Source organism: Taudactylus pleione, unplaced genomic scaffold, assembly GCF_031769625.1.
Source record: "Taudactylus pleione unplaced genomic scaffold, aTauple2 ptg000320l, whole genome shotgun sequence".
NCBI classification, from domain to species: Eukaryota; Metazoa; Chordata; class Amphibia; order Anura; family Myobatrachidae; genus Taudactylus; species Taudactylus pleione.
Genome location: NW_028284721.1, coordinates 161,602 through 189,502, shown reverse-complemented (window position 1 = coordinate 189,502; position 27,901 = coordinate 161,602). Strand labels below are relative to the sequence as shown.

Here is a 27,901-nt window from a genome sequence, read left to right as displayed (position 1 = left end):
TACCTACTAGTTCATTACCAGACAATGATTGTACCCAGTACTATCTCATTACCAGGTAATGATTACACCCAGTACTAGTTCATTACCAGTCAATAATTATACCTAATACTAGTGCATTACCATACAATGATTACACCCAGTACTAGTTCATTACCAGTCAATAATTATACCCAGTACTAGTGCATTACCATACAATGATTACACCCAGGACTAGTTCATTACCAGTCAATAATTATACCCAGTACTAGCTCATTACCAGACAATGATTACACCCAGTACTAGTTCATTACCAGACAATGATTATACCCAGTACTAGTGCATTACCAGACAATGATTATTCCCAATACTAGTTCATTACCAATGATTATACCCAATACTAGTTCATTACCAGTCAATAATTATACCCAGTATTAGTGCATTACCATACAATGATTATACCTACTAGTTCATTACCAGACAATGATTGTACCCAGTACTAGCTCATTACCAGGTAATGATTACACCCAGTACTAGTTCATTACCAGTCAATAATTATACCTAATACTAGTGCATTACCATACAATGATTACACCCAGTACTAGTTCATTACCAGTCAATAATTATACCCAGTACTAGTGCATTACCATACAATGATTACACCCAGTACTAGTTCATTACCAGTCAATAATTATACCCAGTACTAGCTCATTACCAGACAATGATTACACCCAGTACTAGTTCATTACCAGACAATGATTATACCCAGTACTAGTGCATTACCAGACAATGATTATTCCCAATACTAGTTCATTACCAATGATTATACCCAATACTAGTTCATTACCAGTCAATAATTATACCCAGTATTAGTGCATTACCATACAATGATTATACCTACTAGTTCATTACCAGACAATGATTGTACCCAGTACTAGCTCATTACCAGGTAATGATTACACCCAGTACTAGTTCATTACCAGTCAATAATTATACCTAATACTAGTGCATTACCATACAATGATTACACCCAGTACTAGTTCATTACCAGTCAATAATTATACCCAGTACTAGTGCATTACCATACAGTGATTACACCCAGTACTAGTTCATTACCAGTCAATAATTATACCCAGTACTAGCTCATTACCAGACAAAGATTGTACCCAGTACTAGCTCATTACCAGGTAATGATTACACCCAGAACTAGTTCATTACCAGCCAATAATCATGCCCAGTACTAGTGCATTACCAGACAATGATTATACCGAGTACTATTTCATTACCAGGCCATGATTACATCAAATACCAGTTCAATACCAGACAATGATTACACCCAGTACTAGTTCAATACCAGTCAATGATTGTACCCAGTACTAGTGCATTACCATACAATGATTATACCTAGTACTAGTTCATTACCAGACAATGATTGTACCCAGTACTAGCTCATTACCAGGTAATGATTACACCCAGTACAAGTTCATTACCAGTCAATAATCATGCCCAGTACTAGTGCATTACCAGACAATGATTATACCTACTAGTTCATTACCAGACAATGATTGTACCCAGTACTAGCTCATTACCAGGTAAGGATTACATCCAGTACTAGTTCATTACCAGTCAAAAATTATACCTAGTACTAGTGCATTACCATACAATGATTACACCCAGTACTAGTTCATTACCAGTCAATAATTATACCCAGTACTAGTGCATTACCAGACAATGATTATTCCCAATACTAGTTCATTACCAATGATTATACCCAATACTAGTTCATTACCAGTCAATAATTATACCCAGTATTAGTGCATTACCATACAATGATTATACCTACTAGTTCATTACCAGACAATGATTGTACCCAGTACTAGCTCATTACCAGGTAATGATTACACCCAGTACTAGTTCATTACCAGTCAATAATTATACCTAATACTAGTGCATTACCATACAATGATTACACCCAGTACTAGTTCATTACCAGTCAATAATTATACCCAGTACTAGTGCATTACCATACAATGATTACACCCAGTACTAGTTCATTACCAGTCAATAATTATACCCAGTACTAGCTCATTACCAGACAATGATTACACCCAGTACTAGTTCATTACCAGACAATGATTATACCCAGTACTAGTGCATTACCAGACAATGATTATTCCCAATACTAGTTCATTACCAATGATTATACCCAATACTAGTTCATTACCAGTCAATAATTATACCCAGTATTAGTGCATTACCATACAATGATTATACCTACTAGTTCATTACCAGACAATGATTGTACCCAGTACTAGCTCATTACCAGGTAATGATTACACCCAGTACTAGTTCATTACCAGTCAATAATTATACCTAATACTAGTGCATTACCATACAATGATTACACCCAGTACTAGTTCATTACCAGTCAATAATTATACCCAGTACTAGTGCATTACCATACAATGATTACACCCAGTACTAGTTCATTACCAGTCAATAATTATACCCAGTACTAGCTCATTACCAGACAAAGATTGTACCCAGTACTAGCTCATTACCAGGTAATGATTACACCCAGAACTAGTTCATTACCAGCCAATAATCATGCCCAGTACTAGTGCATTACCAGACAATGATTATACCGAGTACTATTTCATTACCAGGCCATGATTACATCAAATACCAGTTCAATACCAGACAATGATTACACCCAGTACTAGTTCAATACCAGTCAATGATTGTACCCAGTACTAGTGCATTACCATACAATGATTATACCTAGTACTAGTTCATTACCAGACAATGATTGTACCCAGTACTAGCTCATTACCAGACAATGATTACACCCAGTACAAGTTCATTACCAGTCAATAATCATGCCCAGTACTAGTGCATTACCAGACAATGATTATACCTACTAGTTCATTACCAGACAATGATTGTACCCAGTACTAGCTCATTACCAGGTAATGATTACACCCAGTACTAGTTCATTACCAGTCAAAAATTATACCTAGTACTAGTGCATTACCATACAATGATTACACCCAGTACTAGTTCATTACCAGTCAATAATTATACCCAGTACTAGTGCATTACCATACAATGATTACACCCAGTACTAGCTCATTACCAGGTAATGATTACACCCAGTACTAGTTCATTACCAGTCAATAATCATGCCCAGTACTAGCTCAATAACAGACAATGATTATACCCAGTACTAGCTCAATACCAGACAATGATTATACCCAGTACTAGCTCATTACCAGACAATGATTATACCCAGTACTAGTTCAATACCAGACAATGATTATACCCAGTACTAGCTCATTACCAGACAATGATTATACCCAGTACTAGTGCATTACCAGACAATGATTATTCCCAATAGTAGTTCATTACCAATGATTATTCCCAATACTAGTTCATTACCAGACAATGATTGTACCCAGTACTAGTTCATTACCAGTCAATAATTATACCCAGTACTAGTGCATTACCATACAATGATTATACCTACTACTAGTTCATTACCAGACAATGATTGTACCCAGTACTAGCTCATTACCAGGTAATGATTACACCCAGTACTAGTTCATTACCAGTCAATAATTATACCCAGTACTAGTGCATTACCATACAATGATTACACCCAGTACTAGTTCATTACCAGTCAATAATTATACCCAGTACTAGCTCATTACCAGACAAAGATTGTACCCAGTACTAGCTCATTACCAGGTAATGATTACACCCAGTACTAGTTCATTACCAGTCAATAATCATGCCCAGTACTAGTGCATTACCAGACAATGATTATACCGAGTACTATTTCATTACCAGACAATGATTGTACCCAGTACTAGTGCATTACCATACAATGATTATACCTAGTACTAGTTCATTACCAGACAATGATTGTACCCAGTACTAGCTCATTACCAGACAATGAACGTACCCAGTACTAGCTCATTACCAGGCAATGATTACATCCAATACCAGTTCAATACCAGACAATGATTACACCCAGCACTAGTTCAATACCAGTCAATGATTATACCCAGTACTAGCTCATTACTAGACAATGATTATATCCAGTACTAGTTCATTACCAGACAATGATTATACCCAGTACTAGCTCATTACCAGACAATGATTATACCCAGTACTAGCTCATTACCAGACAATGATAATACCCAGCACTAGTTCATTATCAGTCGCTGTGTAATGCATGCGCCGTACAAGTTTTCAGAAATTGTCGTGCATGCGCAGTTGCAAACTACGTGGACATCGGCATTGCGTGTGGATTGTGTATGGCTCTGAATCAACCCCTACCCAGTACTGGTTGATTACCAATGATTATACCAAGTGCTAGTTCATTACCAGACAATGATTATAACCAGTACTAGTTCATTACCAGACAATGATTGTACCCAGTACTAGTTCATTACCAGTCAATAATTATACCCAGTACTAGTGCATTACCATACAATGATTACACCCAGTACTAGTTCATTACCAGTCAATAATTATACCCAGTACTAGCTCATTACCAGACAAAGATTGTACCCAGTGCTAGCTCATTACCAGGTAATGATTACACCCAGTACTAGTTCATTACCAGTCAATAATCATGCCCAGTACTAGCTCAATACCAGACAATGATTATACCCAGTACTAGCTCAATACCAGACAATGATTATACCCAGTACTAGCTCATTACCAGACAATGATTATACCCAGTACTAGTGCATTACCAGACAATGATTATTCCGAATAGTAGTTCATTACCAATGATTATTCCCAATACTAGTTCATTACCAGACAATGATTGTACCCAGTACTAGTTCATTACCAGTCAATAATTATACCCAGTACTAGTACATTACCATACAATGATTATACCTACTACTAGTTCATTACCAGACAATTATTGTACCCAGTACTAGCTCATTACCAGGTAATGATTACACCCAGTACTAGTTCATTACCAGTCAATAATTATACCCAGTACTAGTGCATTACCAGACAATGATTACACCCAGTACTAGTTCAATACCAGTCTATGATTATACCCAGTACTAGCTCATTACCAGACAATTATTATACCCAGTACTAGCTCATTACCAGACAATGATTATACCCAGTACTAGCTCATTACCAGACAATGATTGTACCCAGTACTAGCTCATTACCAGACAATTATTATACCCAGTACTAGCTCATTACCAGACAATGATTATACCCAGTACTAGCTCATTACCAGACAATGATTGTACCCAGTACTAGCTCATTACCAGACAATGATTATACCCAGTACTAGTTCATTGCCAGACAATGAACGTACCCAGTACTAGCTCATTACCAGGCAATGATTACATCCAATACCAGTTCAATACCAGACAATGATTATACCCAGTACTAGTTCATTACCAGTCAATAATTAAACCCAGTACTAGCTCATTAAGAGATAATGATTATACCCAGTACTAGTTAATTACCAGACAATGATTATACCCAGTACTAGCTCATTACCAGACAATGATTATACCCAGTACTAGCTCATTACCAGACAATGATTGTTCCCAGTACTAGCTCATTACCAGACAATGATTATACTCAGTACTAGCTCATTACCAGACAATGATTGTTCCCAGTACTAGCTCATTACCAGACACTGATTATACCCTGTACTAGTTAATCGCCAGACAATGATTATGCCCTGTACTAGTTAATTGCCAGATAATGATTATACTCTGTACTAGTTAATTGCCAGACAATGATTATACCCTGTATGTACTAGTTAATTGCCAGACAATGATTATACCCTGTACTAGTTAGTTAATTGCCAGACAATGATTATACCCTGTACTAGTTAATTGCCAGACAATGATTATACCCTGTACTAGTTAATTGCCAGATAATGATCATACCCATTACTATTTCATTACCAGACAATAATTATGCCCAGTACTAGTTCATTACCACACAATGATCATGCGGGATACAGTGAGTTTGCCAGCGGACAGGATGCCGGCTGTTGAAATCCCGGCATTGAAATCCCAACCCGGGACTAAACTTAGGCGTCGAAATGCTGACCCCGGTTTAGATACTGAGGCCGGAAACCGGACAGCCGCCATCCCGAATGTAGGTATAGCAGGGCGCCTTAGCTGTTAGCCACGGGGGGGGGGGGGTTTAGGTTTAGGCACCATGGAGGGTTAGGGTTAGGCTTTGGGAGGGGGAGGTTAGGGTTAGGTACCACTGGGGGGGTTAGGGTTAAGCACTAAGGGGGAAAGGTTAGGTTTAGACAACAATGGGGGAGGGTTAGGGTGCGGGGTGGGGAGGGTTAGGAGAAGGGGGGAGGGTTAGCATACTTACCCGACCCCTATCAGGATACTGTGCATCGGGATGCCGCTGTCAGCATTTTGACAGAAGGCATCCTGACTGCCAGTATTTCATACCGATTCCAATTATGCCCAGTTCATTACCCGATAAAGGTTACCTTGACATTGGTGGGTAAGCTCATAACTTTGGCCAAATTTATGCCAAAAATAATTTATAATGGTTGTATGGTGCATCTGCTCTCCCCCTTTTTTCTATTTTGTAGTACTAAGTCTGAGCTAGATAGCACATCCCATTAGAAAGAGCTAGGGTGTGCAGTCCAGGCCCCCTTCCCTTAAAATATTCAATATATTATGTGTATATGTGTATGTATACACACATGAAGGCTGAGACTCCTTCAATCTGGACTAGCACCCCACCCACCTGTCTCTGATGTTTTTAAATAGGGAGCCAGCATTTGCGGACTGCACAGTGTGCCTGATTCAGACCTGGTCGCAAGCACTGAGCGCTCGCAACTGGGTCGACGGCTCCATCGTGCGCATTCGCGAGACCCGGCTAGCGACGGGCACTCCGTCGCTCCGGGTCTCGCACCAAAGGGGGCGAGCTGTCGATGTTGAGTGACAGCTCGCCCCATTTGGTGGGCGGACCGGGGGGGGGTGGCTGCCCATACGGAGGCGTTCCCATGAGAACGCCAGTCGTTTGGGGGCGGACCCACTGACATCACAAGTGATGTCAGTGGAGAGCTTCCGGCTCTGTTAGAGCCGAAAGCTCTCTGGGGCTTGCGATGAACGAGACCCTACCACAAGGGGTCTCGTCGCAAGCCCGATGGTCGCGATGGTCTTGACCATCGCGACCATCATCATGGCCGCTCGCTATAGCTGTGGGTGGTCACCCACAGCTATGCGAGCGGCCAAGAGGCTGCTCCAAAAAAAAAAGCGAGCGGCTCTGAATCAGGCCCAGTGTGTATAGCAAAGCCACATGTAAGACATTTATAATAGCAAGTCAGTTGTGGGGGGAACTTTGGGGCATGGGGCCCCTTGAACTGTTCTGGCTGGACTTCTTTGAGGCATCACCACTTACACTTATTAAACACTTTATATCATTCTATGTTTCTTTGTTTTTTATTTATGTTACATTTTCACACATTTATATTCATTTTTCTAACACTTCCAACACTAAGAAGCCACTTTCAATTACCTAACACTTCAACATGTCACTGCTATTTTTATTTGCGTGGTGCCCTGGGGTGGTTTGGCTGGATGGGATGGTTTGGGGGTGCCCCACGCCCAAGACATGAACCACCATAATGTTAGACACTTACCCGATGAAGGTTACCTTGACGTTGGTGGCTAAGCTCATAAATCTGGCCAAATTTATGCCAAAAAGCTCATATATGATGTATAATTAATAATGGTTGTATGGTGCATCTGCTCTCCCCCTTTTTTCTAAGTTCTAGTTCATTACCAGACAATGATAATAATTATTACACCCACTACTAGCTCATTACCAGACAATTATTATACCCAGTACTAGCTCATTACCAGACAATTATTATACCCAGTACTAGCTCATTACCAGACAATTATTATACCCAGTACTAGCCCATTACCAGACAATTATTATACCCAGTACTAGCTCATTAACAGACAATGATTATAACCAGTACTAGCTCATTACCAGACAATGATTATACCCAGTACTAGCTCATTACCAGACAATGATTATACCCAGTACTAGCTCATTACAAGACAATGATTATACCCAGTACTAGCTCATTACCAGACAATTATTATACCCAGTACTAGCTCATTATTACCCCTTTTACACCGGAGCTAAATCCCGGGTTATTGCAGGGTTAACCCGGCCAGCTCCCTGGTGTAAAAGGGGAGAGGGTTGGATTGCCAGGTCGAGTGACCCGGCAATCCAACCCAGGTAACTAGCAGGGTTTAACACGGGCGTAGCCGTGAAACCCTGCTGTGTGTATGGCGCACTCCGGGTCACGACGACCTGGAGTGCGCTGCTAGCCGGCCGATTGGTCCGGCTTCAGTGGCGCTTGGAGTTGACGTAATCTCGAAGTGACCACTTTCACTCCAGAAAAGCCGGGTCTATGCAGACCCGACTCCGGTGTGAGCGGTGCCGGCAAAATTCCGGGTCTGATCCGGATAGGAACTTTGTTCCAACTCTGGGTCAGGCCCGGAATTTAGGTGTAAAAGGGATATTACAGACAATAATTATACCCAGTACTAGCTCATTACCAGACAATTATTACACCCAGTACTAGCTCATTAACAGACAATGATTATACCCAGTACTAGCTCATTACCAGGCAATGATTATGCCCAGTACTAGTTCAAGGGCAGACAATGATTATGCCCAGTACTAGTTCATTTCCAGAGAATGATTATACCCAGTACTAGTTCATTTCCAGACAATGATTATACCCAGTACTAGTTCATTAGCAGACAATTATTATGCCCAGTACTAATTCATTTCCAGACAATTATTATACCCAGTATTAGTTAATTACCAGACAATGATTATGCCCAGTACTAGTTAATTTCCAGAGAATGATTATGCCCACTACATAATCATGCCCATTACCAGACAATGATATACCCAGTACTAACTCATTTCCAGACAATGATTATACCCAGTACTAGCTCATTACCAATGATTATACCAAGTACTAGTTCATTACCAGACAATGATTATACCCAGTACTAGTTCATTACCAGACAATGATTATACCAAGTGCTAGTTCATTACCAGATAATGATTATACCAAGTACTAATTCATTTCCAGACAATGATTATACCCAGTACTAGCTCATTACCAGACAATGATTATACCAAGTACTAGTTTATTACCACACAATGATTATACCCATTACTAGCTCATTACTAGACAATGATTATACCCAGTACTAGTTAATTTCCAGACAATGATTATGCCCAGTACTAGCTCATTTCCAGAGAATGATTATACCCAGTACTAGCTCGTTACCAGACAATGATTATACCCAGTACTAGTTCATTTCCAATGATTATATCCAGTACTAGCTCATTACCAGACAATGATTATACCCAGTACTAGTTCATTTCCAGACAATGATTATACCCAGTACTAGCTCGTTACCAGACAATGATTATACCCAGTACTAGTTCATTTCCAGACAATGATTATACCCAGTACTAGTTAATTACCAGACAATGATTATGCCCAGTACTAATTCATTTCCAGACAATGATTATACCCAGTACTAGCTCATTACCAATGATTATACAAAGTACTAGTTCATTACCAGACAATGATTATACCAAGTACTAGTTTATTACCACACAATGATTATACCCATTACTAGCTCATTACTAGACAATGATTATACCCAGTACTAGTTAATTTCCAGACAATGATTATGCCCAGTACTAGCTCATTTCCAGAGAATGATTATACCCAGTACTAGCTCGTTACCAGACAATGATTATACCCAGTACTAGTTCATTTCCAATGATTATACCCAGTACTAGCTCGTTACCAGACAATGATTATACCCAGTACTAGTTCATTTCCAGACAATGATTATACCCAGTACTAGTTAATTACCAGACAATGATTATGCCCAGTACTAATTCATTACCAGACAATGATTATACCCAGTACTAGTTCATTTCCAGACAATGATTATACCCAGTACTAGCTCGTTACCAGACAATGATTATACCCAGTACTAGTTCATTTCCAGACAATGATTATACCCAGTACTAGTTAATTACCAGACAATGATTATGCCCAGTACTAATTCATTTCTAGAGAATGATTATACCCAGTACTAGTTCATTACCAGACAACGATTATGCGCAGACATAATCGTTGTCCAGTTCATTTCCAATCTAGTTAATTTCCAGACAATTATTACACCCAGTACTAGTTCATTACCAGACAAAGATTATGCCCAGTACTAGCTAATTTCCAGACAATGATTATACCCAGTACTAGCTCATTACTAGACCAGTGGTTCCCAAACTTTTTTGAATCACGGTGTCCTAGTGCATCAGATTTGTTTTCACTGAACCCCTAAGCAAAAAGTTTGTTATTGATAAATTCAGAATTTTTTTTTATTAAACAAGTACAGTGAAGTAAATTGTGCTTACCTGTCATCCTTAGGCTCAGTTATATGGTGGTGGACAGGTTTGCGCTTCTGTTTGTCCACATATTTACATTACATTGATCATAAATAATTTGATTTGATGCTGGACCACCAACCTGAGGCACCCCTGCAAGTGTCTCGAGGCACCCCAGGGTGCCGCCGCGCACAGTTTGGGAACTACTGTGCTAGACAATAATTATACCCAATATTAGCTCACTACCAGACAATTTACCCGATTCTGGACACGGAAAGTCCCAGAAAACAGGGGTGTGTCAGCACCATTTCCTGGATGTGGCAAAGCCAGTGGCTTCACCGGCCCCGGCAGCGTGTAGCCCGGACATTCTGAATAAACAGAGGGCTGCTCAGATGTCCGATGGTCAAGCACTTGATCGATGGCTGCGTCTCTGTACCGTACGGAGTATTGCATCAGAAAAGCTGGCAGTTGGCATCTTATTACTTAAGATGCCTTCTGCGGCTTTTGCATATTGTAGCACAGCTGCTGTGCTGTGATAAAGACAACATCTCTGAATCAGGCCCTATACCGAGTACTCGTTCTTTAGTAATGATTAAATCCACAATTAGTCCATTACCAGATTATGGGGGAGATTTGTCAAATCTTGTAGAGAAATAAAGTACCAACCAATCTGCTCCTAACTGTCATATTTCAAACACAGCCTGTAAAAGGTCAGTTAAAAGCAGTGCCGTAACAGGGCTCAACTGCACCCTGTGCTGGCCCCCGCATGACGTCAAGCGCATTACGTCAGTATGGCGTGCAGAGGGGACGGGGCTACGAACACCACAAGACCGGAGCATCTTGAGGACATTCCGGCTATTTAGACTGAATGGTGCCTGGCAGAAGCTTCCAAAGGAAGCTCTGGGTGCACTGCAGGAGCGATCCTGGGTGCATGGTGCCACCCAGCCCTGCGCACTGTGCGTCGGCACCTCTCACACACCCCTAGTAACAGCCCTGTCCAGAAGCTTATTGGTTGGTACTTTACCTCTCTCCAAGCTTTGATAAATTTCCCCCATAGTCTGGTAATGAACTCATGGCTTTACTAGTGCTTTCAAAGATTATGGGCCTGACAGCTGTACACACAGCAGCTGTGTGCTGGGAGTAAACATGCTAATGCTGCAGAAGGTATCTTGTGCAAATAGACGCCTCCTGTAATCTATTCTAAACCGATGCTGCATCAATCGGAACTGAGATGCCGGAGCTTTCACAACTGCGTACATAATTGCAGAGACCACGCCCAGAAAGCAGTCGTGACACACCTGCGTTTCAGTCACCACCTCCCCATTACCTCCCACAAATGGTCTCTTCTTGTCAATCATTTTGCGAATAAATTCTCAATGTGACCATCCGTATATACACATGTGCAGTATGAAAAACATTGCCCAACAGAGTAAACATTGGAGTCGCCTCCTGAGTCAGGCCCTTATTCCAGTACTAGTTAATTACCAGACTATAACTTTACCTAGTACTAGTTCCTTACCAGAGTATGGGCCTGATTCAGTAAGGAACTCAAATTGCAAAGCTGCACACGCAGGCTATAGATATGATGTATGCACGCAGGCTATAGATATGATGTATGCACGCAGGCTATAGATATGATGTATGCACGCAGGCTATAGATATGATGTATGCACGCAGGCTATAGATATGATGTATGCACACAGGCTAAAGATATGAGGTATGCACACAGGCTATAGATATGATGTATGCACGCAGGCTATAGATATGATGTATGCACGCAGGCTATAGATCAGGCTTGCCTACCCTCCCGATTTGGTCGGGAGCCTCCCGAATATCGGGTGCCGCTCCCGACCCCCCGGAAAGGCAGGCAAGCCTCCCGGCTGCCGCCTACCCCCCCAGACTAATAGTAAAAACCCCCGCTGGCGGGGGTCCCGATGACGCGATTCGCGCTGAATCGCGTCATCGTGCTCCGCCCCCTGCTTCACAATGCCTTTTTTCCGGCATTGTGAAGAGGGGGCGGAGCCACGATGACGCATTGACAGCACGCCCCCTTTGGTGGGCGTGCCAGGGGCGTGCCTCCCTGACGGGGGCGTTCCCACGGGAACGCCTCCCGTCAAAAGCCGGCCCACTGACATCACTAGTGATGTCAGTGGGAGTGATTTTGGCTCTGATAGAGCCAAAATCACTCCGGAGCTTGCGGTTGAAAACCTCAACCGCAGGCTCCGGCTCGCAAATTCAAGACCATCGCGACCATCACAATGCACGCTCGTATAGCCTGTGGGTGGTGACCCACAGCTATACGAGCGTCCAGGAGGACGCTCCATGAAAATGGAGCCCGGCCCTCATTCAGAGCGTGCGCTCTGCTCAGAGCGTACGGCTCTGAATGAGGGCCTATAACTTTACCAAGTACTAGCTCATTACCAGACTATAAGCCTGATTCAGCAAGGATCGTAATATAGAGTACGCCCACAGTTTTACTACGCATTTATGCTAATCCATAGCGATCGCTATGCCGCCGTATCACTACATAACAACGCCCACTTCACCTACACGCACATTTGTAATGTTTAGCAAGACTGCAAAAACATCAGTACAATCGAGTACCATCGAAGCCTCACACACATTTAAGACAGGTCAGACCTTACTCAGGAATTGCTTACTTCAGCGCACACTATCAGGCCTCAGGCTGCGTAGGGCATCGCAACGGCTAATTTATGCACGCCCCTGCCACGGCGTTGAAATGTACTGGCACGTCTGCGTTCGGCTGACCCCCCCCCCCATCACCCACAAATGGCACTTCCTGTCAATCACTCTGTGATGGGTCTGTGTAGTCACTGCGATTGCAGTCCCGATCACAGTGGCCGGTTTGCGCACGCACAATGCAATGCATACACAGAATGCAACAATCGGACAATTGCATGCGTATAAGCAACTGCGTTCCTTGCTGAATCAGGCCCTATAACTTTACCCAGTACTAGTTCATTACCATACTATAACTTTACCCAGTACTAGCTCTTTACCAGACTATGAAGCTCATTCAGAGCCGGTCGCTGCTGGTGGCCGCTCGCTCTGAATGTGGGCGTTTGTTTTTTTGGTTTTTTTTATCTCCGGCCACTCGCAAAGCTGTGGGTGACCACCCACAGCTTGTGCAAGCAGGCTGGAGACAGTTACGATTATCGCGACCATTGGGCTTGTGACGAGACCCTGGGGTAGGGTCTAGCTGCCCTCCTACAAACGCCAGGCGTTCCTAAGGGAACGCCTGCGTTTGTCCAGCCGCCACCCCCATACCCGCCCACAAAACGGGGTGAGCTGTCAATCAACATCGACAGCTGCCCCGTCTTGTTGCGAGCCCCCGTAGCGACTGACCTTCAGTCGCTCAGCGGGGCATGCGCACGCCGGACGCGGGCATGCGCAGTGGGCAACCATTGGGCCGCTTGCGAGCGGCTCTGAACGGGCCCTATAACTTTACCCAGTACTAGCTCATTACCAGAATATAACTTTACCCAGTACTAGCTCATTACCAGACTATAACTTTACCCAGTACTAGCTCATTACCAGACTATAACTTTACCCAGTACTAGCTCATTACCAGACTATGGCCCTGATTCAGAGCCGGACGCCACCCACAGCATATACGAGCGTGCAAAATGATGGTCGCGATGGTCTTGACCATCGGAACTGCGAGTAAAAGCCTGCGGTCGGGTTTTTCAACCGCAAGGCCAGGAGTGATTTTGGCTCTATCAGAGCCAAAATCACTCCCACTGACATCACTAGTGATGTCAGTAGGGCCGGCTTCAGACGGTAGGCGTTCACTTGGGAACGCCTCCGTCTGGCAGGCACGCCCCCGGCACGCCCACCAAAGGGGGCATGCTGTCAGTCACCATCGACAGCACGCCCCCTTTGATGAGACACTCCGAGCGAAGGAAAGTCCTTCGCTCGTCGGGTCTCGCGCATGCGCACGACGGAGCTCCCTCCGTCGTGCGCATGCGCAGTGGGGAACATCAACCCACTTGCCAGCGTACGAGTATACCCGTATTTTAAAGTGGCAATCATATTTAAAAAGACTGCCGATTTAAAAATATGGGAACACTTGCAGCAATTCCCGTTTCGGCTGCAGCTCGCAACCTATTACATAAGCCCCTAAAACTTTACCAAGTATTAGGCTCTGATTCAGAGGCGCTTGCTGTTTGCGAGCGCTCGCTCTGAATCAGGGTGGGACGGGGTTTTTTTATCACTGGCCTCCAGGCCGCTCGCTAAGCTGTGGGTAACCACCCACAGCTTTAGTGGGCAGCTTGGCGATGGTCGCGATTATCGCGAACATCAGGTTTGCGACGAGACCCTTGTGGTAGGGTCTCGTCCTCCGCAAGCCCCAGTGAACTTCCTGCTCTAATAAAGCAGGAGGTTCACTACTAACATCACTGGTGATGTCAGTAGGGCCGCCCACAATTGGCAGGCGTTCCTTCAGGAACGCCTCCATTTGTCCAGCCACCCCCCCTGCACGCCTACAAAATGGGGTGAACTGTCAATCACAATCGACAGCCGCCCGGTCTTGTAGTGAGTCCCGCAGCGAGTGAAAATTCACTTGCTACAGGGCTCGCGTGCACGCTGTCCGGCCATCGACCCTCTTGCGAGCGATATGTGCTCGCGAGCGGGTTTGAATCAGGCCCTTAGTTCGTTACCAGACTATGGGCCTGATTCAGAGCCGTTCGCTATTTGTGGTCGTTCGTTCAAAAACAAGGGGTGGCTATTCAAATGATCCGTTCGCACATTGCAGTCTGTTCACACCTCTAAGTCTGAACGAGCGAGCAAAACATACGCTCGTTTATTTGTTAAAAACGCCCCCTGGCCGCTCGCACCATACGTCATGTCCGCTATTTATTAGATTAATCGAGTACATCGACCAGCGTATGAACTGCTCGCTATTCTTGTGGTTGGTTTTTTCAACCGCTATTTCGCGACCAGTTCTGCCTATAAAATAACCCAGTGACGTGGTCAATGACGCTGCTGTATTAATTATGCACACCCATAAAACGCCCGTTTTGACCTTTAAGCACGCCTGCGTTCGGATCTCCACTCCCCGTTTTCAAGCACCTTCCCCTGTTACCACCCACATACGCCTCATTCTGTCACTCAAAATAGCAGGCATTCGCTATATTGCGAGCACATGAATTTCGGCCGCACTGACTGGTTCGCGCATGCGTATAACGATCCGTACGCATGCGCAGATGTGCGAACATCGCTCGGAACGAGCGTACTGCCGCTAGCGAGTGGCTCTGAATGAGGGCCTATAACTTTACCTAGTACTAGCCCATTACCAGGCTATAAATTTACCTAGTATTAGTTCATTACCAGACTATGGTCCTCATTCAAACCCGGTCGCAAGCGCTGAGCGCTCGCAACCTGGTCGATGTTTAGGCCCTGCGCACGCGCAGCGGCCGCACTGCGCGTGCGCAAGCCCGGAGCGAGAGAGAAACTCTCTCACTCCGGAGCTCACTACAAAAGGGCCGGCTGTCGATGTTGATCGACAGCTCGGCCCGTTTTGTAGGCGTGGCGGGGGGGTGATGCAGTGATGTCAGTGGGGAGCTTCCTGCTCGATCAGAGCAGGAAGCTCCCTGGGGCTTGCGGTTGCCGAGACCCAACCTTAGGGTCTCGTCGCAAGCCCCGATGGTCGCGATGGTCTTGACCATCGCCACCATCAACCTGGTCGGTCGCTAAAGCTGTGGGTGGTAACCCACAGCTTAGCTAGCGACCAGGAGGCCGCACTTAAACATACAAGCGGCCGCCTTCATTCAGAACGAGCGCTCGCTTCTTGCGAGTGCCTCTGAATGAGGGCCTATAACTTTGCCTAGTACTAGCCCATTACCAGACTATGGACCTGATTCAGACCTGATCGCTAAGGGGCGATCGCTCGCAGGCGGCCGATTGTTGCAAACTGAGCATGCGCATTAGTCGCAGTGCGTGTGTGTAAACCACTCACTGCGATCAGGAATAGAGCGCTCGTAGCACAAAGGCAGATCGCTCCTTTGAGTGACAGATAGTGCCGTTTGTGGGTGGTAACAGGGGACTGTGCTTGTAAACGGGGGAGTGGTAGTGCGAACGCAGGCGTGTCTGGCCTTCATAACGGCGTTTTATGGGTGTGCATAATTTCAAAGCTGGGTCATTGTACGCGTCACCTGGCATCTTTTTTTGACTGAAGCATTCTCATTACTTGCGGGAGCCAAGGCCTACCCTAAGCCGCGCGAGTGCTTCCGATGGCTCTCGATGTTACCGATGGTCTTATTCACTTCCTGGATATGACGTCGGCGAGAGTAGAGGGGGCGGTATTACACGAGCTTGCGAGCGCTTAGGCACTGCTCGCTAACACATAAAGGGCGTCCTGTAACATTGCCTTGCGAACGTGGTTTTTGCATGCTGGGCCCCATTTTGGATGTGAGTGATCGCATCTAGCAAGAGGCTCTGAATGAACTCCTATAACTTTAGCTAGTACTAGCGCATAACCAGACTATTGACCTCACTCAGAGGCGGTCGCACGGGAGCGATAGGTCACACCCAAAGTGATCGAGAATATGCAAAACGAGCGCTCAGTCGCAACGCACGTCGTAAGCGCGGAAACACCCACAACAATGAAAGCACACCTCCTATCTCTACGGCCTAATTCAGAGTCGGTCGCAGGCGGCAACCTACGTCAGCACGATTAACACCTGTTACATTGTTAATTGCCTACAAACATCGGTTGAGGCAGAAACCATCGCCAGCACTCGCAATGCTTAACGTAGACCCTGGGCTACCCTTAGCTCTGCGAGCAGTAGCGTCGTTATTGCAACGAGATGACGTGTGTGATGACTCGCTCAGTAATATATGCACGCCCTTAAAAAGCCCTTTTTAAGGTCAACTACGCCTGCGTGCGCACCACCACACCCCCGTTCACAAGCACCTTCCTCTGTAACCACCCACAAACAGCACGAAATGTCAATCACAGCTACGACCTCGTAGTGACTAGCGAGCAAGAGGATTGCGGTCGGGAAGACAGGTTTGCGCACGCGCACTGCCATGTAAACGCATGCGCAGTTGAAAAAAACATCGCTCGCTACAACAAATCGCTCCGTGCGACCGCCTCTGAATGAGTACCTATAACTTTACCTAGTACTAGCGCATTACCAGACTATGGACCTCATTCAGAGCAGCTCGCAAAATGTGAGCTCGCTCTGAATAAGGGCGGCCGCTTTTCTTTTGAAAGGCTTTAGTGAGTGACTAGGTGATGGTCACGATGGTCGAGACCATCGCGACCATCGGGGCTTGCGACGAGACCCTTGGGGTCGGGTCTCGTCTACCGCAAGCCCCAGGCAGCTTCCTGCTCTAACAGAGCAGGAAGCTACTTACAGACATCACTGCTGATGTCAGTAGGGCCGCCTACAAATGGCAGGCGTTCCTTCAGGAACCCCTCCGTTTGTCCGGCCACCTCTCCTCCCCGCCTACAAAACAGGACGAGCTGTCAATCGACAGCCGCCCCTATTGTAGCGAGCCCCAGAGCGAGTGAATTTGTCACTCGCTCCGGAGCTAGCGCATGCGTACTGCGGCCGCTGCGCGTGCGCAGGGCCTCACCATCGGCCTGCTTGCCAGCGGGTCTGAATGAAGTCCTATAACTTTACCTAGTACTAGCTCATTACCAGACTATAACTTTACCTAGTACTAGCTCATTACCAGACTATAACTTTACCTAGTACTAGCTCATTACCAGACTATAACTTTACCTAGTACTAGCTCATTACCAGACTATAACTTTACCTAGTACTAGCTCATTACCAGACTATAACTTTACCTAGTACTAGCTCATTATCAGACTATAACTTTACCTAGTACTAGCTCATTACCAGACTATAACTTTACCTAGTACTAGCTCATTACCAGACTATAACTTTACCTAGTACTAGCGCATTACCAGACTATAACTTTACCTAGTACTAGTGCATTACCAGACTATGGCCCTCATCCAGAGGCGCTCGCAAGAAGCAAGCGCTCGTTCTGAATGAGGGCGGCCGCTTCATTTTTGAAGTGCGGCCTCCTGGTCGTTAGGTAAGCTGTGGGTTACCACCCACAGTTTAACGACCGACCAGGTTGTTGATTGCGATGGTGAACACCATCGCGACCATCGGGGCTTGCGACGAGACCCTAAGGTTGGATCTCGGCAGCCACAAGCGAAAGAGCAGGAAACTCCCCACTGACATCACTGATGATGTCAGTGTGGCCGCCCACAAAACGGTAGGCGCCTCCATTTTGGAAACCACCCCCCCGGCCCGCCTACAAAACGGGGTGAGCTGTCGACAGCCACCCCTTTTGTAGAGAGCTCTGGAGCTAGAGAATTTCTCTCTCGCTCCGGGGCTTGCGCGCGCGCAGTACAGCCGCTGCGCGTGCGCAGGGCTATCGACCCGGTTGCGAGCACATCGGTGCTTGCGACCGGGTCTGAATAAGACCCTATAACTTTACCTAGTACTAGCGCATTACCATAATATAACTTTACCTAGTACTAGCTCATTACCAGACTATGGGCCTGATTCAGAGCCGTTCGCTATTTGTGGTCGTTCGTTCAAAAACAAGGGGTGGCTATTCAAATGATCCGTTCGCAAATTGCAGTCTGTTCCCACCTCTAAGTCTGAACGAGCGAGCAAAACATACGCTCGTTTATTTGATAAAAACGCCCCCTGGCCGCACGCACCATACGTCATGTCCGCTATTTATTAGATTAATCGAGTACATCGTACAGCGTATGAACTGCTCGCTATTCTTGTGGTTGGTGTTTTCAACCGCTATTTTGCGAGCAGTTCTGAGTTAAAAAAAACCAAGTGACGTGGTCAATGACGCTGCTGTATTAATTATGCACTCCCTTAAAACGCCCGTTTTGACCTTTAAGCACGCCTGCGTTCGGATCTCCACTCCCCGTTTTCAAGCACCTTCCCCTGTTACCACCCACATACGCCTCATTCTGTCACTCAAAATAGCAGGCCCTCGCTATATTGCGTACCAACGATTTTCGGCCGCACTGACTGGTTCGCGCATGCGTACTAAAAACCGTACGCATGCGCAGATGTGCGAACATCGCTCGGAACGAGCTTACTGCCGCTAGCGAGTGGCTCTGAATGAGGGCCAATAACTTTATCAAGTATTAGTTCATTACCAGACTGTACTTTACCAAGTTCTAGTTGTATACCAGTCTACAGCCCAAGCACTAGTTAATTACCAGACTGTGGCCCAAATGTAGCAATCTGCGAGGTGCAGGCATTGGCAAGATACTGGAGATGTGGGCTGCTAGATTTAAAGCAGCAATTTTTAAAAAAATATATATGACCACTTTAAAACTAGCAGCTACATTGTCGTGGTGTCGCTGTGTCCCACATCTCACAGGCTATTACATTTGGTCCTATAACTTTATCCCGTTACCAGAATACAACTTTATCCAGTTCATTGGCAGACTATGGGCATGATTCAGAGGTGGACACTAATGCAGCCGTGGTTGTGATCGCAGTGGCGATAATATGCAAATGCTAATTTCAGTGAACTAGTGTGCGCCAGACAGTGCAAGCCCTGAGACGCCCACTTTCAATGCCAGAGAACAGAGCAAATCCGCTGGTGGTTCCAAAACACTCCACCATCTATGCAACATCATGTCCACCATCGACACTTGCACCAGCCTATGGCAGTGTCTCCTTCTGAACTGCGGCTAAACATGGCCTCTGTGGCTGCGGCTCTGCATCTGGGAATGTAGCCGCATTCACTGACGTGCCCGCAGAACTCCTATAAAACGCCCATGAGATGGCACTTCATGCCACCTCCCAGTAACCCCCCCGGAAACCCCCATCTGTTTGCCTCAACAGTTCTAATTCAGGATTTTTTGAGCATGCGCACCAGCAAATTATCCCTCAACTGCACAAACATCATCATTGAGTCCTATGACTTTATTCAGTACTTGTTCATAAGTACACTATGGGCCTGATTCAGAGCCGCTCGTTCGCTCCGAGCGATGTTTGCCCAACTGCGCATGCGTACGGATCGTTATACGCATGCGCAAACCAGTCAGTGCGGTCGAAATTCATGTGCTCGCAAAATAGCGAATGCCTGATCATTTGAGTGACAGAAAGAGGCGTATGTGGGTGGTAACAGGGGAAGGTGCTTGAAAACGGGGAGTGGAGATCCGAACGCAGGCGTGCTTAAAGGTCAAAACGGGCGTTTTATGGGTGTGCATAATTAAAACAGCAGCATCATTGACCGCGTCACTGGGTTTTTTGATAGTCAGAACTGCTCGCAAAATTGTGGTAGGAAAAACCAACCACAAGAATAGCGAGCAGTTCATGCGCTGGTCGATGTACTCGATTAATCTAATAAATAGCGGACATGACGTAGGATGCGAGCGGCCAGGGGGCGTATTTTTTCAAAAAACGACCGCAAGTTTTGTTCGCTCGTTCAGACCTAGAGGCGTGAACAGACCGCAAAGAGCGAACGGTTGATTTGAATAGCCACCCCTATTTTCTGGACGAACGAGCGCTAATTGCGTCCGGCTCTGAATCAGGGCCTAAGACTTTATCTAGTACCGGTTCATAAACAGACTATGCAAAAATTTAATAGTAGTACATGCAAAACACGCCTGATTTTGCATGTATTAATATTAGCCTTACCAATCTTTAGTGAATATTCCCCTAACATATTATTCAATACTAACTAACAAACTGACTTTAACAGCTCTGGTATAGCTCTGGCCTGTGACACTCCCTTAACACGCCCATGACACTCCCATAAGAAGCCCATGACACCGTTTTAAGAGAGGAGGGGGCCTGTGTGCAGCCTCCGTTTGGACCCCCTCCTCTCTGTCAGTACACTGAGGGCCTGAACGTAGATTCCCGATGTTCGGGAATCTGTGCAGGCGTCGTTCAGCGCATGTGCAGAACGGGTATGTGATCACGCTCGCAGACTTGCAGAAGACTGCTGCCATTTGATGGCAGGGAGGGGGCAGCAATGGCCTCCGTTTCCTGAAACGGAGGCATGTCGCCGCCTTTGGAGGGGAGGGAAGAGGCCATGATCTCCATCAGCTGACAGAGATTTCCTGGCCTCTTCCATCAACTGCGTCGGGTGGCTGCGTGACCCCATGGGTCACCTTAGCAGGCCGATGTTACACAGATTATCCAACACAGCTCGGACAACCCAGCTCGCATAAGTAATGCACGGAGTGAACCGGCCACTGCCAACGGGACTGCGATGGCAGTAACTACGCAGACCCATCGCAGAGTGATTGACAGGAAAGTGCCGCCTGTGGGTGGTGATGGGGTGGGTGCATTAATTATCCACTGCGATGGCCTATGCAGGTCTCATAGCGTGCGATGAAGTTAGCAATATCTGAGCAAGGTCAGAGCTTGTGCAAGTGTGCGCGAGGCTGCGATGGTACTCTATTGTACCGATGGTTTTGCAGTCTTGCTAAACATTACGGATGTGTGTAAGGCAAAGTGGGCGTCCCTGTGTAGTGATGCGAGGGCATAGCGAACGCAATGGATTAGCATACTATCACAGTTGAACTGCGTGCGTAATCGCTATTGCATTCGCAGTTGCGTTCCGTAGTGAATCAGGTCAGCATGGATCTCTATTGCGATTGCGGCTGTGAAAATATGCTAATGTCTGCAACCACTTAGCCAGCATAGAGACCCCCACTACCACTTTCTCACATCCGTAATACCTCGCAGTCCTGTGTACACATTGGTAGCATCGAGTAACATCGGCCCCTCGTGCAGAATTACAGCAAGCCTGCCCTGTCTCAGAAATTGCAAGTCTGGTCGTAACACAGTGTGTAGTGGAGCTGCGTATGCCATCGCAGTGGCTAATTTATGCCCCCCCATGTAACGGCGTTCAAAACGGACTAGCATGCCTGCGTTTCTCGGACCACTCCGCTTTCACCACCTCCAAATGCTGACGTCCCATCACTCACTCTCCAATGGATTTCTTTCTGTGGTCCTCATTCAGCAGTGCACTGCTGAACGCAGATTCCCGATGATGTGCAGTACGGGTCCTACATATACGTACGCAGAGCGGCAGCTGACTGTCAGTGATTGACAATCTGCTGCCGTTTGTGGGCGGGGAGGGGGCGGCGATGGCCACCATTTCCCGAAATGGAGGCGTGTCACTGGCGTTGGGGGGGGGAGTGAAGAGGCCAGGATCTCTGTCGGCTGACGGAGATTTCCTGGCTTCTCCCTCTCATCTGCGGCGGCCGGCTGCGTGACCCTGTAGGTCACCTTAGCCGGCCGATGTTCCGTAGATTGTCCGATGCTGCGTTGTATAAGTAATGCGGCATGAGGCGTGATACTGCATTACCATATCTGCACAGACAGAATTGCAAAGCAGCTTTGCAATTCCTTTCCGAAGCTGAATAAGGCCCTGTGTGCGTAATCGCAGTGAAATCGCAATGCTGTCCTGCGTACGCACACTGCAGTGCACGCACATGAGCAGTACGCACCATTGGCCGATCTGCATATGCGGTTGCAATTGCGATTTATGCTGAATCAGGCCCTCTGTCGCCAAGAGGCGAATTCACCAAACTCCACTTCAACAGAGTATAAATCACTCAACAGTAGAATTTCTTAATTAAGAATCTGAGTTAATGTGACACAACGTCATTGCTCATTATCAACATATCCAGCACTAGGCAATCAACAAGTATATTCGCAGAATACTAGTTCCACAAGTAGTAGTTTAGCAACACAACCAAGAAATCACTCAGGGCCCGATTCAGAACCGCTGGCTAGGATGCGTTTGCACGCAGCCAGTCGATGTTTGCATTCTGCGCATGCGTACGCATCGTAGTGCGCATGTGCGAACCAGTCCGAGTGATCGGGAAGCGTTTGCTCGCTGCGCATAGACAGCCTGGCTGATTGAGTGACAGGAGAAGCCGTTTGTGGGTGGTGTCAGGGGCTGGGCACTAGAAATGGGGGAGTGGAGGTGTGAACTCAGGCTTGCCTGAGCGTCTTAACGCTGTTTCAGAGGCGTTCATAATTAAGACGCAGCGTCATAGTACACGTCACTTGACTGAATTTTACACTGAAGCACTCGCAGTAGGTTATGGCCAACCTCGAGCGCTGCGTTCGCTTCCGATGGTACCCAATGTACCGATGGCTGCATACACTTCCTGGAGATGACGTGTGCAAGTGGGCGTCTTAAGACAGGCTGGTGGGCATCTGCATAAACAATGCGATCGCAAGCAAAGACATAGTGGGCGTGCTAATGCCTTACCGTGCAATCGCCTGCCTTGCTATGGGTTGGCCGGATTTGCATAGGCTGGCTGTGTGCGAACGCATCTAGCGAATGGGTCTGAATCGAGCCCTCAGTGCTTGCTCACAACCCAGATAATTATCTTATTACCCAGCTATGAAACCACCTATACATTAATACACAGCATAAATTCATTATAGTTTGAAGCCACCCATCCCTCATTAACAAGACAATTACATAACACAGCTTAAGTAACTATGAAAATGGAATCACCAATTTTTAACTCTCACACAAGACTCAAACTTATCACCCACTCCCATTACTCATTAACCTGAGCATGAATTCCACCGTCTCTAACCCATTTACCAGACTATAAACAACACATCTCTAGCCATTTATAAGGACGATAAAATTACCAAATGCTAGTTCTCTAACCAGACAGTGAATTAATATAACATTAATTTGTAAACTCAATATCCATCCTTTGAATTTATCAAGTTTCCATTAACCAGACCATTAAATGAACCAGCTTTATCCCAGTAACCACACTGTAAAATCACCACATGTCAACTGATTAACTAGACAATGACACCAACACATTAACCAAACTATGAAAATACCTAGGAAGACCTCATCCACCAGACTTTAAAACACCCAGTACTAAATGAATAACCAGACAATGATATAACTAACATGTAATCTTTCATCTTACTCATTAACAAAACCATAAAATTACCCATCTGACACTCGTTAACCAGCTCTTTAATTTGTTAAACACATTATAAAACCACAGATTTTTAACTAATACCCCTTTTCCACCAAAAACCCTGGTCCGATCCGTTTACACTGCACCTTCGATCTGGGTTATTCCCAGGTCAGCACCATTCACACTGAACCCAGGTCTGCCCTGCTAAACTTATGAGGTCATAAAAAGTGGGAGTTGACTGCTCCACAACCACCAATCAGCTCATTTTAGGCATGACGCAGGTCAGATAACCTGGATTGCGCCGTTTACACTGCACCATTACCATCCTGGGCCTGACCCTGGTAGCTACCTGGGTGGATTGCCGGGTTATTTTTCAGGGACCCTTTTCCATTGTGCCGCGACCTGGGTAGACCCAGCAAAAACCCGGGTTAACGCAGCAGTGGAAAAGGGGTATTACTAATGCGATTATGAAATAGCTCATCAAAAACTCAGTAACAAGACGATGGGAAAAAACAAATCTAACTTATTAACCGGACTATGAAATAATTCAGTAACTATTCAATTAAATCACTCAGCTACATCCCACTAGTCACTCAATCTCCACACTATAAAATTGCATATCTTAAATATATTAACAAAACTAAAGGCCCCCATACATTAGAGATTGATTGCAGCAATCGTGCAATTTGCAATCGATTGTCTATAAAAATCTTTCCCTTTTTCAATCGATTGCAGATTGCAGAATTGCCACAATCGGTTGAAAAAGGGAAAGCTTTTCATACACAATCGATTGCAAATTGCACGATTGCTGCAATCAATCTCTGATGTATGGGGGTCTTTAGGAACCACCCATCTTCTATAACAATAAAGACACAATGAGCCAACCATCAACCATAACAATACTGGCTATGAAATCACTATTCTCTTAAACCTGCCACACATTTTAAGATCATTCCAGCCACCTGACTAGTTGGCTGGTTGGAATTAAAATCTGGTAATGTATGGGAGCAAATGGACAATTGTTAAATCGGTTTCATTTAATCTTAAGGAGTTTATGAGCAAACTTCCAAATGTCGTTTGCTCCCATACATTACCGAATTTTCGTTACAACTATTTGGCTGGTCGGAATAATAATCTTGTTATGTGTGGCCAGTTTTACTCCTTAACCAAACTATGAAATCACTCTTAACATAATTAATCATGCTATGAAATTACCCAGCTTTATATAAGTGAACTAAAAAAAAATCATCTACTGTATATCTATTTCATGAAGCAGACTAGGAAATCAATTATTTCCAATAAACTAACTAGACTATGAAATTTTGTATATCTAACTTATTATCCAGACTATCAAGTGACCCATTTATAACATTAACCAATATGAAATCACACAGTTCTAACTTCTCAGCCTAAGAAGTCAATCATTTCTAACTCATTAACCAAGTAAAATGACGTAGAACACAAAGTGCTTCATACCATATATTGAAAGAAATTTTCAAGTTCATAAACACTGTCCAATAACCAATGATCTTTCATATACTCAATGCAATGGATATTATTTGATTTAGATGTGGGGCACTTTTGTGTTGTTAAAACTATAGGTTTGGAGGGTTTACGTAGACATAGTTACATTTATTTATTAACAGTTTCTTATATAGCGCAACATATGGATCGCCATCTCTAAATACTATGTGGTCCCTCATCTCTCAGTACCTAAAGTATGGAATAACCCAACTCTCAGTAACTAGACTATGAATCACTCATCTCTCAGTAACCAGACTATGTGAAGTGGAATCCCCTTTCTCACAGTACCCACACTGGGGGATCCCCCATCTCTTGGTAACCAGACTGTGGGATCCTCCATTTCTTGATACCCAGACTGTGGGATACCCATCTCACAGTACCCACACTGTGGGATCCCCCATCTCTTGGTAACCAGACTGTGAGATCCCCCATCTCTTGGTACCCAGTCAGTGGGATCCCCCATGTCTTGGTAACAACACTGTGCTACCCCCATCTCTCGGTATCCAGACTGTGGGAGCCCCATCTCCCAGTACCTGGACTGTGGGGTCCCCAATCTCTTGGTACCCAGTCTGTGGGATCCCCCATGTCTTGGTAACAACACTGTGCTACCCCCATCTCTCGATATTTAGACTGTGGGAGCCCCATCTCTCAGTACCTGGACTGTGGGGTCCCCAATCTCTTGGTACCCAGACTGTGAAGCACCCCATCTCTTGGTACTCGGACAGTGGGGCACCCCATCTCTCTGTACCCAGACAGTGGGGCACCCCATCTCTCTGTACCCAGACAGTGGGGCACCCCATCTCTCTGTACCCAGACAGTGGGGCACCCCATCTCTCTGTACCCAGACAGTGGGGCACCCCATCTCTCTGTACCCAGACAGTGGGGCACCCCATCTCTCTGTACCCAGACAGTGGGGCACCCCATCTCTCTGTACCCAGACAGTGGGGCACCCCATCTCTCTGTACCCAGACAGTGGGGCACCCCATCTCTCTGTACCCAGACAGTGGGGCACCCCATCTCTCTGTACCCAGACAGTGGGGCACCCCATCTCTCTGTACCCAGACAGTGGGGCACCCCATCTCTTGGTACTTGGACAGTGGGGCACCCCATCTCTCTGTACCCAGACAGTAGAGCTCCCCATCTAGCTATACCCAGACAGTGAAGCACATCATCTCTTGGTACCCAGACTGTGGGATACCCTATATTTCAGTACCTAGGCTATGGAATCACCCATATCTCAGTTACTGGGCTACATGATCCCCAATCTATGGAACTTGTTGAACAAGCAGACCATGGATGCAGCCAGAACCAGATACATATACATATACAGGGCGCCCGGTAACAGTAATGTCCCTTGATATTATTGCTATCCTCACCCAGCAGAGGTCACTCCCTCCCCGGGCATCTCTCCCCCCGCTCACCGCTGGGCTCCGGTCTTCCCGGGGACCTGCTTCGGGTCTGAGCTGCGGGCAGCGCCGGGCGGCTCATCTGAATGCAGGCGTCGTGTACCGGGTGTACTGGTGACCCGGCGACTCCCAGTATCCGCGTGTAGCGGGCGCCCGGTGCTGTCCCTGGTGCTGCAGAGGATCCGGATACTCCCACAATGCACCGCGGCCACTGCACTGACGTCACAGCCTGCAACACACCCACTGACACAATGTACCTCACAACCCTGACACAATGTAACACAACCTTCACCCAATGTGCCACAGCCCTGACTGACACAATGTAACACAGAATCCTGACACAATGTAACACAGCTTTCACCCAATGTGCCACAGCCCTGACTGACACAATGTAACACACAATCCTGACACAATGTACCTCACAACCCTGACACAATGTAACACAACCTTCACCCAATGTGCCACAGCCCTGACTGACACAATGTAACACACAATCCTGACACAATGTAACACAACCTTCACCCAATGTGCCACAGCCCTGACTGACACAATGTAATACACAATCCTGACACAATGT

At 45.8% G+C, this 27,901-nt stretch overlaps 1 protein-coding gene across 3 annotated transcripts in view; it reads right to left on the bottom strand.

Moving 5' to 3' along the window:
- The window catches only part of TTBK1 (tau tubulin kinase 1), a 128,367-nt gene extending 100,856 nt beyond the window's left edge, over window positions 1-27,511 (bottom strand). For 2 of the 3 annotated variants that reach the window (XM_088442987.1, XM_088442988.1), the window contains exon 1: window positions 27,340-27,511. The gene's annotated coding sequence lies outside the window, so the exon portion shown is untranslated. Of the gene's footprint in view, window positions 1-27,294 lie in introns of all 3 variants that reach the window. The other variant, XM_088442989.1, reaches the window with a different exon arrangement.
- Window positions 27,512-27,901: the final 390 nt, after the last annotated feature.